We start from the raw sequence: 15,791 nt of genomic DNA, 5'->3' as shown, positions 1-15,791 counted from the left end.
CTGTCTCATGCATTGAACCTGAATTGGTGATCCGTTTCACATATGATAATAGAGTTGACTCACTGGAAAAGACTCTGATGCTGGGAAAGGTTGGGGGTGGGAGGAGAAGGGGATGACTGAGAATGAGATGGCTGGATGGCATCACCGACTCTGTGGACATGAGTTTGAGTGAACTCCGGGAGTTGGTGATGGACAGGGAGGACTGGTGTGCTGTGATTCATGGGGTCGCAGAGAGTCGGACATGACTGAGCGACTGTACTGAACTGAACTGAATATACATGTTTCAGTGCCATTCTCCCAAATCATCCCACCCTTGCCCTCTCCCACAGAGTCCAAAAAACTGTTCTATACATCTGTGTCTCTTTTGCTGTCTCTCATGCAGGGTTATCATTAACTTCTTTCTAAATTCCATATATATGCGTTCGTATACTGTATTGGTGAAAGAGGAGAGTGAAAAGGTTGGCTTGAAGCTCAACATTCAGAAAACAAAGATCATGGCATCTGGTCCCATGACTTCATGGGAAATAGATGGGGAAACAGTGGAAACAGTGTCAGACTTTATTTTTGGGGGCTCCAAAATCACTGTGGATGCTGATTGCAGCCATGAAATTAAAAGACGCTTACTCCTTGGAAGGAAAGTTATGACCAACCTAGACAGTATATTAAAAAGCAGAGACATTACTTTGGCAACAAAGGTCTGTCTAGTCAAGGCTGTGGGGAGCCGGCCTGAACAAGGTCCCAAATGTTGGCCCTGGGAATGCCTTGAAAGTGATGTTCCCTGTCCCACCACCCCTTAAGAGTCATAAAACGTTTACCAGGCCTTATTTGTTCTTCCTTGAGAAAAACAGAGCAAATAATCCTTTGCTAGGTTTCTTGTTTATTCCCCCAGATTTATGTAGGTATGTTTTCCTTATCTCTTAAAATAGATTAAGAATGTACTCCCTAATCTTTATAGCCTGCTGACTAGTTTTTCTTATCCCGTGAGCATTAGTCTAAATGCCAAGCTTGTCTTAGAAAGCAAACAAGCCTTTGTAATCTTCTATAGATGCAATAACTAACCTGGTAAATGACTTGGTATTTTTATGTACCCTGTTCCCTGTCTCACTTTGTATAAAAACCCTGGCCCTTTTCAATAAAATCGCTGATTTGCCTCACGAGGATTCAGTCCTCTGGACCCCATTCTTTACTCCTTAATTCTTTTCTCAGGCTTCTACGTCGTTGCGGTCCGGACCTGTTCTCTTTGCCGGCTGGCACCGGCACAAGGCTATGTTTTTTTCCGTGGTCATGTATGGATGTGAGAGTTGGACTGTGAAGAAAGCTGAGTGCCGAAGAATTGATGCTTTTGAGTTGTGGTGTTGGAGAAGACTCTTGAGAGTCCCTTGGACTGCAAGGAGATCCAACCAGTCCATTCTAAAGGAGATCAATCCTGGGTGTTCATTGGAAGGACTGATGCTAAAGCTGAAACTGCAATACTTTGGCCACCTCATGCGACGAGTTGACTCACTGGAAAAGACTCTGATGCTGGGAAGGATTGGGGGCTGGAGGAGACGGGGAGGACAGAGAATGAGATGGCTGGATGGCATCACCGACTCGATGGACATGAGTTTGAGTGAACTCCGGGAGTTGGTGATGGACAGGGAGGCCTGGCGTGCTGTGATTCATGGGGTCGCAAAGAGTTGGACATGACTGAGCGACTGAACTGAACTGATACATAGGTCTTTTGTTTCTTTAGGTTGATATATTCCTAAGTATTTTATTCTTTTCGTTGCAGTGGTGAATGGGATTGTTTCCTTAATTTTTCTTCCTGTTTTCTCATTGTTAGTGTATAGGAATGCAAGGGATTTCTGTGTGTTAATTTTATATACTGCAGCTTTACTATATTCATTGATTAGCTCTAGTAATTTTCTGGTGGAGTGTTTAGGGTTTTCTGTGTAGAGGATCATGTCATCTGCAAACAGTGAGAGTTTTACTCCTTCTTTTACAATCTGGATTCCTTTTATTTCTTTTTCTTCTCTGATTGCTGTGGCCAAATCTTCCAAAACTCTGTTGAATAGTAGTGGTGAGAGTGGGCACCCTTGTCTTGTTCCTGACTTTAGGGGAAATGCTTTCAATTTTTCACCATTGAGGATAGTGTTTTCTGTCAGTTTGTCATATATAGCTTTTATTATGTTGAGGTATGTTCCTTCTTCTATTCCTGCTTTCTGGAGGGTTTTTATCATAAATAGTTGTTGACTTTTGTCAAAGGCTTTCTCTGCATCTATTGAGATAATCATATGGTTTTTATCTTTCGATTTGTTAATGTGGTATATTGCATTGATTGATTTGTGGATATTGAAGAACCCCTGCATCCCTGGGATAAAGCCCACTTGGTCATAATGTATGATCTTTTTAATACGTTGTTGGATTCTGTTTGCTAGAATTTTTGTTAAGGATTTTTGCATCTATGTTCATCAGTGATATTGGCCTGTAGTTTTCTTTTTCTGTGGCATCTTTGTCTGGTTTTTGGTATTCGGGTGATTGTGGCCTCATAGAATGAGCTTGGAAATTTACCTTCCTCTGCAATTTTCTGGGAGTTTGAATAGGATAGGTGTTAGGTTCTTCTCTAAATTTGTAGAATTCAATCTCTGTCTTTTAATTCATACACTTAGACTACTGACATTTAAAGTGATTATTTAAATTTTGGATTCATATCTACCATATTTATTATAGTTTTCTATTTTTTGTCCTAATTCTTTGTTTTTAATTTTGTCTTCCACCCTTTTTCTACCTTCTGTGGTTTTAACTGAGCATTTTACTTGATTCCATTTGCTCTTCTTTCTTCAGTTAAGTTCAGTCACTCAGTTGTGTCTGACTCTTTGTGACCCCATGAACCGCAGCATGCCAGGCCTCCTTTTCCATCACCAACTGCTGGAGTCTACCCAAAGCCATGTCCACTGAGTCAGTGATATCATCCAACCATCTCATCCTCTGTCGTCCTCTTCTCCTTCTTTCTTAGTATATACATAATCTTTTACTTTTTTTGATCGTTAATCTAGAGTTTGGAATATACATTTATAATTAATCTAAATCCACTTTCAAATAACACTATATCACTTCTGGTGATTGCAGCAATGAAATTAAAAGATGCTTACTCCTTGGAAGTAAAGTTATGACCAACCTAGACAGCATATTAAAAAGCAGAGACATTACTTTGCCAACAAAGGTCCATCTAGTCAAGGCTATGGTTTTTCCAGTGGTCATGTATGGATGTGAGAGTTGGACTGTGAAGAAAGCTGAGTGCCGAAGAATTGATGCTTTTGAACTGTGGTGCTGGAGAAGGCTCTTGAGAGTCCCTTGGACTGCAAGGAGATCCAACCAGTCCATACTAAAGGAGATCTGTCCTGGGTGTTCATTGGAAGGACTGATGTTGAAGCTGAAACTAATCCTTTGGCCACCTGATACAAAAAGCTGACTCATTTGTAAAGACTGTGATGCTGGGAAAGATTGAGAACAGGAGGAGAAGCAGACGACAGAGGATGAGATGGTTGGATGGCATCACCAACTCAATGGACATGGGTTTGGGTCCACTCTGGGAGTTGGTGATGGACAGGGAGGCCTGGCGTGCTTTGGTTCATGGGGTCGCAAAGAGTCAGACATGACTGAGCAACTGAACTGAACTGAACTTCATGGGTAGTGTGAATACCTTATAATATTAATAACAAAAAATCCCAATTCCTTCCTCTCACTTCCTGTCTCATTGTTGTCATTCACTATTCTTATATGTAAGTATATACATAAACATAAGATATAAACATACATGTAAGCATAAGATATAAACATATAAACATTTATGTAATTGAATACATTGTTGCTATCATTATTTTAAGCTGTTATGTATTAGATTAATTAAGAATAAGGAAAATGCAAGTTTTTATTTTACTTTCACCTCTTTCTTCTCTGCTCTTCATTTTGGTATGTAGATCTGAATTTCTGACCTACATTATTTTCTTTTCTTTGAAGAACTCCTTTTAACATTTTTTGGCATATCTACTGCAACAAATTCCTTCACTTGTTTGTCTGAGAAAGTCTCTATTTCTCCTTCACTTTATCCATGATTGAGTCCTGATTATTTTGATATCCCTATAGCGTCTAGTTCTAATGATTTCACTACCTCTTCAAATTATGTTTTTTTTACATTGGGTATGCCTTGGAATTTTTCTCTGATGGCTAGACATGATGTACTTGGGAAAAGAAACTACAGTGAATAAGGCTTTGGTTAACTGGTGATGAGGTGTGGGCAAAGGGGAAGTGTTCTACAGTTCTATGATTAGGTCTTAGTTTTTTAGTGTTCCCATGCCTCTGGACTGTAAGTTTCACAAGTGTTTCTCAGTTTTGTTTCTCCTCCCTTTGATGAAACAAATTGGCTAGAGTGGGCTAGAGTTGGGTATTTCCCTTTCCCATATCAGTTAGGCTCAGATAATACTTCAATAGCTTAGGTTTTAGTTAACTGTTTTCTTCTGAGGAAAAGGCTTGTTAAACAAACACACACACAAAACAGAGTTTGCTGATAAATTTCAAAGTGGTTCCTATCCCCTCCCTCTGCTAGAAAACTGAGGGGATTTTTTTCTAAAATATTTTCTGTGTGAATATGTTCAAACCCCTCAAAGTAAATATTGCTGGGATCTTGTATGGCTGGGTCTCCCAGACAATTTTTAACTCTCAAATTTGTCCACACTGAGCCTCCAGCAATTCATCAATTATGGTTCAGATTTTCCTACCCTGGCGCTGATTTCTACAGCAGTTTCTGTTGCCTGTGCTCCAATAATCCATGATAACTTATATTTTTCCTTCTCTCTAATCTTAAGAGCAGCAATTTGCCCTTTGTTCTTCCCTTTCTTATGGATCTAAGAAAAACTGTTTATTTTGCAGTCTCTTCTACTTTTTACTTGTTGCTAAAATGGAGTAATTTCATATAAATGCTACAGTTATATGAATTTCACCTCCACTTAAAAAGTTGCTTTATAAGGTAATTTTAACATATTTGGATCCAAATTATTTTGAAATACTGTATATGTATATAATTTTGATTGTGAGGCAAAAAGCTAAACTTTTCTTGTTTGTTTAAATGTTTAACTATTTGTAATTATATGTATTTATCCACCTTTGTTTTGAGAATCCACCTTTATTATGGGATAAAATTTGGATCTCTTTGAGGCCTTTTTAAAAAATATTATAATGACTGTATCTTTATTATCATGAATATATATTCAACAGCACAGATTTCCTACCTAGTGAAAGTGTTAGTGCTCAGTCGTGTTCTACTCTTGTTGACCCCATGGACTGTAGCCCACTAGGCTCCTCTGTCCATGGAATTCTCCAGGCAAGAATACTGGAATGGGTTGTCATTCCCTTCTCCAGGGGATCTTCCTGACACAGGGATTGAACCCAGTTCTCCTGCATTGCAGGCAGATTCTTTACCTAGTCTGAGCCACTAGGAAATTTCCTAGTCTGAGCCACTAGGAAATTGCTAATCTGTTTGTTTAAGGAACTGATATTTCATTTATTTCCTCGATCTCATATTATATGGCTTAATCTTTCTATTTTATGTGTTTAGGGAAAGCAAATATAGCAATCAATCTAGCACTTTTCTGGGAATTGTCAAATGATTCTTGTCTATAATATTTGTCCTCAGAAGTGTGAGTCCGTTTTATCATTTCTGTATAACTGTCACTGGTGGTCTAGTGGTTAGGATTTGGTGCTCTCACTGCAATGGCTGGGGTTCGATTCCTGGTTAGGGAAGACTTTCTTCTGGAGCTTCCTATGTAGCTCAGTTGGTAAAGCATTAGCCTGCAATGCAGGAGACCTAGGTTCAATTCCTGGGTCAGGAAGATCCCCTGGAGAAGAAAATGGCAACCCACTCCAGTATTTGCCTGGAGAATCCCATGGAAAAAGGAGTCTGGCAGGTTACAGTTCATGGGATCAAAAGAGTTGGACACGACTTAGCACTATCTTTCTTTCTTTCTTGTTTCTGGAACTGATATTCCATTTATTTCTGCCATCTCATTATTTTCCTCCCTACTGCCAAATTCAGACTTAAATTGAGCAAAGTAGGGAAAACCACGAGATCATTCAGGTGTGACCTAAATCAAGTTCCTTATGATTATACAGTGGAAGTGAGAAATAGAATTAAGGGACTAGATTTGATAAACAGAGTGCCTGATGAACTATGGATAGAGGTTTGTGACATTGTACAGGCAACAGGGATCAAGAACATCCCCAAGAAAAAGAAATGCAAAAAAGCAAAAGGGCTGTCTGAGGAGGCCTTACAAATTGCTGTGAAAAGAATAGAAGCTAAAGGCAAAGGAGGAAAGGCAAAGGATATGCATTCATGCCCATTTGAATGCAGAGTTCCAAAGACTAGCAAGGAGAGATAAGAAAGCCTTCCTCAGTGATCAGTGCAAAGAAATAGAGGAAAACAATAGAATGGGAAAGACTAGAGATTGCGTCAAGAAAATTAGAGATACCAAGGGAACATTTCATGCAAAGATGGGCTCAATAAAGGACAGAAATGGTATGCACAGAACAGAAGCAGAAGATATTAAGAAGAGGTGGCAAGGATACACAGAACTGTACAAATGAGATCTTCACTACCCAGATAATCATGATGGTGTGATCACTCACTTAGAGCCAGACATCCTGGAATGTGAAGTCAAGTGAGCCTTAGGAAGCATCACTACAAACAAAGCTAGTGGAGGTGATGGGATTCCAGTTGAGCTATTGCAAATCTTAAAAGATGATGATGTGAAAGTGCTGCACTCAATATACCAGCAAATTTGGAAAACTCAGCAGTGGCCACAGGACTGGAAAAGGTCAGTTTTCATTCTAGTCCCAAAGAAAGGCAATGCTAAAGAATGCTCAAACTACTGCACAATTGCACTCATCTCACACGCTAGCAAGGTAATGCTCAAAATTCTCCACACCAGGCTTCAACAATACATGAACCATGAACTTTCAGATGTTCAAGCTGGTTTTAGAAAAGACAAAGGAACCAGAGATCAAATTTGCCAACATTTGCTGGATCATTGAAAAACCAAGAGAGTTTCAGAAAAACATCTATTTCTGCTTTATTAACTGTGCCAAAGCCTTTGACTGTGTGGATCACAATAAACTGTGGAACATTCTGAAAGAGATGGGAATATCAGACCACCTGACCTGCCTCTTGAGAAATCTGTATGCAGGTCAAGAAGCAATAGTTAGTACTGGACGTGGAACGACAGACTGATTCCAATTAGGAAATGGAGTACGTCAAGGCTGTATATTGCCACCCTGTTTATTTAGCTTATGTGTAGAGTACATCATGAGAAATGCTGGACTGGATGAAGCACAAGCTGAAATCACGTTTGCTGGGAGAAATATCAATAACCTCAGATATGCAGATGACACCACCCTTATGGCAGAAAGTGAAGAAGAACTAAAGAGCTTCTTGATGAAAGTGAAAGTAAAAGAGCTTAAAGCTCAACATTCAGAAAACTAAGATCATGGCATCCGGTCCTATCACTTCATGGCAAATAGATGGGGAAACAGTGGAAATAATGACAGACTTTATTGATTCTGGGGCTCCAAAATCAATGCAGATGTTGACTGAAGCCTTGAAATTAAAAGATGCTTACTCCTTGGAAGAAAAGTTATGACCAACATAGACAGCATATTAAAAATCAGAGACATTACTTTGCCAACAAAGGTCCATCTAGTCAAGGCTATGGTTTTTCCCGTGGTCATGTATGGATGTGAGAGTTGGACTGTGAAGAAAGCTGAGCCCTGAAGAATTGATGCTTTTAACTGTGGTGTTGGAAATATTCTTGAGAGTCCCTTGGACTGCAAGAAGATCCAACCAGTCCATCCTAAAGGAAATCAGTCCTGAATATTCATTGGAAGGACTGATGCTGAAGCTGAAACTCCAATACTTTGGCCACCTGAGGCGAAGAGCTGACTCACTGAAAAAGACCCTGATGCTGGGAAAGATTGAGGGCAGGAGGAGAAGGGGATGACAGAGGATGAGACTGTTGGATGGCATCACCAACTCAATGGACATGAGTTTGGGTAAATATCAGGAGTTTGTGATGGACAGGGAGTTCTGGTGTGCTGCAGTCCCTGGGGTTGCAAAGAGTCGGACATGACTGAGCAACTGATCTGAACTGAATCCTTCTATTTTGTGTGTTTACGGAAAGCAAAAATAGCAATCAATCTAGCACTTTGCTGGAAATTGTAAAGTGACTCTTGTCTATAATATTTGACCTCAGAAGTGTGAGTCAGTTTTATTATTTATGTATAACTTTGACATTATTACTTAAAATGGATAGTGATAGTTATACTTGAGCTATAGTGAGATGTGATATAATTGCTCCTTTAGCCGGAAGGCAGGAAGAAAGACTTGTATACATCTTATTTATGTTCCTTTTCTTATAGTAGCCCAAAAATAGGGTTAAATAGTAGAGCTGATAGCCTGGATTAGGCACTCCAGTGCTTAGACAATGGTCCATGAATGAAGAAGTTTTAAAAGGCAAGGATGAAGTCTCTGTGGGTTTTTTCTTGTACAATGGGCCCATAAATGAAATAATTACAAATGGAGAGAATGAGGTCTTTTATGAGTTCTTTCAACATGGTTACTTCTCATAAAGGCAATTCTAGCTATCACCACCCTTAAATGTTTGACCTTTCAGAAGCACAGATGGATGAGTGCTCAATGCTTGATATGGTTCCATCTATTTAGTCATTTTATCAGCAACTTAATGGCAAGTTATTTACATTGGATCCCTTCCATGTTGGAAGAACAAGAAATTGTTTTTCTGGGATACATATAGTTTCCAGGTATGACTTTGACTACTCTTACAGCAATACCTTGGCCATTAGGTGATCCAAAAACACATAGAATGCTTAATGTCCTTCGTAACATTGCTTAGGACAAAGGAATATGTTGACAAGAAAGAAAGTAGGAATGAGCACACAATCAAGTGATCTGGTGTTTCAGTGAACAGAAGCTGTCAGCTCATAGAATGTGGGAAGAGCTTTTTAAAGGTATAGGTTAAGATGAAAGTTAGTCCCAGTTTGGAAATGGCACTCTGTGCTTTAACTTTGGACCATTAGATATTATAAAGTATTGTGCCCCAGAATGCATAGGTTTGGGAGCCAACAGTAAATTGTGAGTGGCTTTATTCACCATCACTTCATCGGAGAACTTGAGCTTTCTGGACCTACAACTTTGAACTCTACAGGTTTGGGAAAATGCTCCTTCTGAGGATAGAGTAAGCATTCCAATAAACCTAAAATTTTGATAGCTCTCTGGTCATTTTGATTTTCTTGTGTTAGTAGATCATCAGACAAAGACACAAGTTTATATCACTCTACTGATAATTAACCTTCATTATCATGAATAAATATAGTTTCTGTTACACTTGCATCAACAGTAATGGATGATAACTTTAAATGAGCAACTGCAGAAATGACAGTCTGAGAAGATTATGAACTTAGACTCAGACTGCTCAAGTAGGAAGATATGGATCTGGACAAGTAATCTTGATCAGCAAAAGTAGATGGATAAATGTAAGGATGATCTAGAAAGGGTTGTGGAGGAGGAAGTTGATGGATATCAGATACAAACTACTTTGTATAAAATAGATAAACAATAAGAATATACTCTACAGCACAAGGAATTATGGCCATTATATCTTGTACTAGCCTATAATGGAGTATAATCTGCATAAATACTGAAGCACTATGCTGTACAATGAAAGTAATATATAATATTGTAAATCAACTATGCTTCAGTAAAAAAAAAAATTTAAAAAGATGATGATGAATATCATCCTAGGTGCATGTGCAGTGACAGACAAATTAACACTTGTTCCATTTACACTCTTGTGTTTGAAAAATTAATGATGGGGTGAGCTTACATGGGATATGAATGCCTCTAAGCAAGACATCTGATGCTCTTAGTACCTCATGCATGTCCCTCTGCACTTAATATTTCCAAGAATGTACATTGTTTTCTATTATTGAAGAGGAAAAGTTAAAATTTTACATAACATCCTGCTCGTTCTGCCTCTGCAACTCAGCTTGCTCCTTGCAAAGTCTGGATCATGTAGGCACGTAGCCTCAGAAAGTGGGGACTTAAAATACTAGGAACTGGAGCTGATCTCACTCACCTTTGTCCCACTCTTTGCTATTGCCTTGCCCCTGCAAACCTGCTTAATCATGCCTGTCCATGGAAAGGTCAGGCAGCCCCCTCCGCATCTTGACTACTGTTCCCACGTGTGAAGCCCCTTAGTTAAAACCAGCCTGTTAACATCTAGTGTTGCTCACTGTACTCTGTCTATAAAAATTCAGTAACCCCTTTGTTCAGGGTTCAGAGCTTAGAGTATTAGCTCTTCTGGGCCTGCTGGCATAATAAACCTGAGTTCTCCAACTCTCCGAGTGTGGTGTTTGGTTTCTTGTTTACTGGTTTCTGCAACACTATGAGTTCCAGAAACTTTCTACCTGAAGACATTTTCCTGGTTATCAAATTGTTCAACCCACTTCCCGCACTGTGTGGGGAAGCCTAGAACTGCTATGGAGTTAATGCCTCAGAGCTACGTGTGTGTTAGTTGCTCAGTCATGTCTGACTCTTTGCATCTCCACGGACTGTACTCCACCAGGCTTCTATGTCCATGGGATTCTCCAGGCATGAATACTGGAGTGGATTGTCATTCCCTTTTCCAGAGGATCTTCCTGACCCAGGGATTGAACTCTGGTCTCCTGCATTGCATGCAGATTTTTTACCGTTTGAGCTACAGGAAAGTCTCTATGAAAGCTATACTAGTACAGAAATAAACAACTTTCTTGCATCTCAAGTGGGACAACTGTAAGTCATAGAATCTATACAGTTTTTTAAAGGGTCACAAAAAGATTTCTCCCCACTTGTGTATAGTAGTAGGATACCAATTAATATACCCTTTATTGGCATCTTTTTGCTGTATCACGTTCCCACATCTGAACAATTGTTTTCTAGGAAACCTTTCCAAATAAACTACTTGCATTCAGATTTTGTTTCTTTTAAATAATAAGTAAAATCATTGCAACTCTATATATAACAATTCGATGCGGTGATTCTTAACATTAATCACAACACATTTACAGGTTATTTTTTACACCTCATGAATAACAGAAGCAATATTATTCTATATTTTTATTTGACATATAACTCTGAATTCAAAATTTTCTTTGTCAGATCATGCTGTTCTCTGTAAGGATATAAATTCTTAGTATAATATATTTACATTTCCCATGATGGTAATGGTCTTATACTCCACAGGTAAAGTAGTAGCAGATATAGGATGGCAGATGATGAGTTTATTCTGGGTATGATAAATCTGAGGTGCCTAAGTGGAGAAGGGTCAGCGAGATATACAGTTTTAAAGCTTCAAAAAAATGCTGTGGTCAACAAAATCTAGAATAAAATATCTTTTTGAGCAATCTTTTTATTGCTACCTTTATGTCTTTGTTTCTCAGTGTATAGATGGCAGGATTCAACACGGGGGTAATAGCAAAGTCAACAATGAACAGATTTTTATCAAGTGATGGTGGAGGAGAAGGCCAGACATAGAGAAACATGCATGGAGTGAAAAACAAAAAAAACACAGTGATATGAGATGACAAAGTGACAAATGCCTTGGACAAGTCTCCTGAAGAACGTTTCCAGACGGTAACCAAAATGAAAGAATAGGAAAGAATTAGCAGGAAGAAGGTGCCCATGCTCATGAAGCCACTGTTGGCAGTAACAATAAACTCCAGCTTGGCTCCATCTGTGCATGCAAGTTTTATAATCTTAGGAAAGTCACAATAAAAGCTGTCTACTTCATTAGGCCCACAGAATGGCAATTTTATAACAAATAAAAATTGAGACATAGCATGGATCACCCCAATTACCCAGCCAGTGATTACAAATGAAACATATTTTAGGGTTCATGATGTTCAAGTAGTGAAGAGGCTTACATATTGCTGTGCACCTGTCAAATGCCATGGCTATAAGTAACACCATCTCCACTCCTCCTATGGTGTGGATGAAGCATATCTGTGTCATACAACTTTGGAAAGATATTATTTTGTCTTCATTTAAGAGGTCTGTGATTATCTTAGGGACTGTGGTAGAGGAAAGGCCCACATCAATGAGGGACAGGTTGGCGAGTAGGAAGTACATAGGAGAATGTAAGTGAGAATCAAAAATTACTAAAAACAAAATAAAAAGGTTTCCCAAGATGACCCCTAAGTAGAGCAAAGAACATATCAAAATAAGAAAAAACCTTTTATCCCAAGAGCAAGAAAGAGCCAATAACACAAACTCATTGACCATAGAGTCATTTAGTCCACCCATTGACAGGGACAGAAGAGCTGATTTTCAACTGACCTGAGGATAAAAATTAAAAAGAGTAGGTATCACTGGTTCAGACATAGATTGTCTATTTTATTGGTAATTAAATTAGATATACTTGATTGAGAGGAGAAGCTTAAGAATTTGGAAGAAATAAGGCTACCAACAAATTCATTGTACTATAGATGATATCTGAAGGTAAAATTGTGACTGTAATTTTTGCAGATACAACCAAAAAGAGTTAATATCCCATAGTTAAGTCACTTTATAATTTATTTTTTTCTCAAAAAATTTTAGATCGTTTTTCTGACCACTGCCTAAGTGTTCTCACACCAAATGACCATCACCTCTTTTGTTATACAACTATTAATAGTTGTATTAATAGTTTAATACAACTTTCACATTAATTCTGTATGCTCTAAACTAAGCATTTCTTAGTCCACTAATATTCTCAAACTTCTTTGACCTTATTGAGATCACCAGGACAAAAACACTTGAACATATTTAATCAGTCCTTACCGTCGGCTTTTAAAATTTAAATGGAGCTCAGGTGCACAGGACTTAATAATTATAATACTTGGTTTATGGTATGATATTTTCTTTGGTCCATGACCACTTTTAATATATATGTTAATTAATGAGAAACTAAAAATAAAATATTGGCTGAGTGTAAATAATGGTAAATATAATGATGATAATTAAGAATCAGCTATGATCCGTTCTGTTCTGTTGCTCAGTCGTATCCTACTCTTTGCGACCCCGTGGACTGTAGCCTACCGTTTCCTTCTCCAGGGGATCTTCCCGACCCAGGGATCGAACCCGGGTCTCCTTCATTGGAGGCAGACGCTTTAAACTCTGAGTCACCAGGGAAGGCGTCAGCTATGATCACAGCTAACATTTGAATGTCTTCTACACTCAGGTAATTGTAAGTACATTATCAAAGTACATTAGCAGTACAAACCTCCTAATGTCGCCTTAAGATATGTTCAATTTTATTATACCCATTTCACCAGTGAAGAAACTGAGCCCCAGAAAGATAAGTGGCAAAGCCAGAATTTGAATCAAGAGCCATAGAACTTTCAGAGTACATGCTCCAAGAACTGCTCTATGCTTTTCAAAGCCAACACCTCCAAATATACTTGATTTCCCTATGGATCTAGAAGCATCAATCAAATCATTTCCTTCATCCCCAGTTAATTACTATATATGTTGCCCAACCCAAAGCCTTTTCCCTCCCCATTTCTGGATAATGGAATACCTACCTATTTAGGTATTTGGTAGAGATTTCTCAATTTTGAAAGAGGGTAAATCCTTATCCTCATCCCCAGATGAGTCATGCTAATCCAATGTCACCTGGTCATGAACTGGTTCATGAGGAGCATGTAACCTAAATTTGTACAATGACATATAGAATAATGTCTTCTGGGGAAAGTTTTCTTTCCCAATTTAAAATACAAAGCTTCATATGTAGATGGCTCTTTTCCTGGCCCCTTTGTTCCTGCATTCAATGTTAATGTGATGCCTAAAGGAAAAAGGAAAGCAATGTTTGTGCTAGATAGTTTTAACCATATCCTCTCAAATCCTCATATCAGAAGAAATAAGTTGTACTTCTCCCACTTGATAGGCGAATACATTTCATCACTGTTATCTGATAGCCTGCTCTGGTTTATATAGCTCCTAACTGGCAGAGTTAGAATGTCAACCAAAATCTCAAAAACCTTAATGATTCTGCTTTGTGATGACCAGGAATAACCCAAATAAAAACATATGCAAAGACAGAGAAACGTGAAAAAGTACAGTGACATATGGAATTTATTTGTCCCTTTTCCCTTTATTCTTCAAGACATACATTAAATGTCACCTGCTCTGGGAAATTTATTGAAGACCTTTCCGTTCAGTCGCTCAGTCGTGTCCGACTCTTTGCGACCCCGTGGACTGTAGCCTACCAGGCTTCTCCGTCCATGGGATTCTCCAGGCAAGAATACTGGAGTAGGTTACCATTTCCTTCTCCAGGGGATTTTCCCGACCCAGGGATCGAACCTGGGTCTCCCGCATTGGAGGCAGACGCTTTAACCTCTGAGCCACCAGGGAAGCCCATTGAAGACTGTAGCCAGAGTAAATAGCTTCTCTCTATAAACTATTGTTAGTTATATCTTATGTATTCTTTATGATAAAATATATTAGAATTTTTTTATATTAGTTCTCTATTTTCAGCTAAGATTTTCAAGGAAAGGAACTGTTAGCTGATTTTGTATGCCCCAATATGTAGCACTATTTCTGGCACAATGTAGGAACTACTAAAGGATAGTCTTCACTAACATCCTTATGGTAGTGATTAATAAGCAAAATCAGGGGCCTTGAAGTCCCTGTGATGAATTTGGAGTAAATCTCCACCAAATGGCTTTTGGAATTGAATTCACTGATACTTGCACACTGATGGGACAATCCGAAAACTAGCCACTTTCCCGTCATGTGCCTCTCGGAGTGATCTCAACACCCTACATTCCCAATTAGATTCTACACCTAATACAATGAAACTGGAAAGATAGCTTTCTCTTTTGCCTCAAACAAAATGTTTACAGGCACTACAGAGTATCTGACAATTTCCCTCCAGTTACAGTGGAGTATTAACATAAAACATAGTATAGAAATATCGCTGATCAGGAAAACATTATCAGATATTTGATCCTCAATTCAAAAGAACAGTACAGTTTTCATAAGCAAGGTTCCTGTAAAAAGCAATTTGCTATATAAATGAGGAAGAGAACTTTTAAATACCTTTGGATTTATTATCATAATGTTTTTGATACACATATAATAAATTAGAAGTTCAGATAAACTAACCTAAAATACATAATTTGTCGTTAAGTTAAAAGAGATTATAGAGTACAAAACACTGCATATAAAGTAAATGTGTATGGAAATATTTAGACTATGTACTGAAAGATCTTTAGTTTGTAGGGTTTCAGATGATTTTCTATTTTTCCTAAATATTACCTCTTGTTTCCTATATTTTACAAGAAATGTTTATGGATTTTCTAATTTCTAAGATTTGAAACTAGTGAAAGAAATAGGAAAAATAATATAAGAACAATTTCATAAATAGTATAATGTCATAACTAAGAGCATGGATTCTGGGACCAGACTACCTGGGTTCAAATCTCCATCTCCTTGATTTATTAGTTAGGTGTCCGTGGGTGAGTTATTTCATTTCTCTTTTCCTCAGTTTCCTCATCTATAAAATAAGGATGATAATAGTACTTACCTTATAGTGTTGTTGTGAGGATTAAGTGAAGTAATAAATGGAAAACATCAGAGCATACTCTGGCACATAATGAGTACACAATAAACATTTTTTTTTTTAGTAATTTTAATGATTTTTAAGACTTGATATTCAATTCTTTCCAAA

At 38.1% G+C, this 15,791-nt stretch overlaps 1 pseudogene; it reads right to left on the bottom strand.

The window, feature by feature from the left end:
- Positions 1-11,451: 11,451 nt before the first annotated feature.
- Positions 11,452-12,385, bottom strand: LOC148776988 (olfactory receptor 4F15-like; annotated as a pseudogene).
- Between the last annotated feature and the right edge of the window lie 3,406 nt (positions 12,386-15,791).

This window comes from Moschus berezovskii, chromosome 9, assembly GCF_049115385.1.
Source record: "Moschus berezovskii isolate FMDL1 chromosome 9, NW_MosBer_1.0, whole genome shotgun sequence".
Taxonomy (NCBI): domain Eukaryota; kingdom Metazoa; phylum Chordata; class Mammalia; order Artiodactyla; family Moschidae; genus Moschus; species Moschus berezovskii.
Note: the sequence above shows the minus strand (reverse complement) of the source record. Positions and strands in the feature narration are given on the sequence as shown.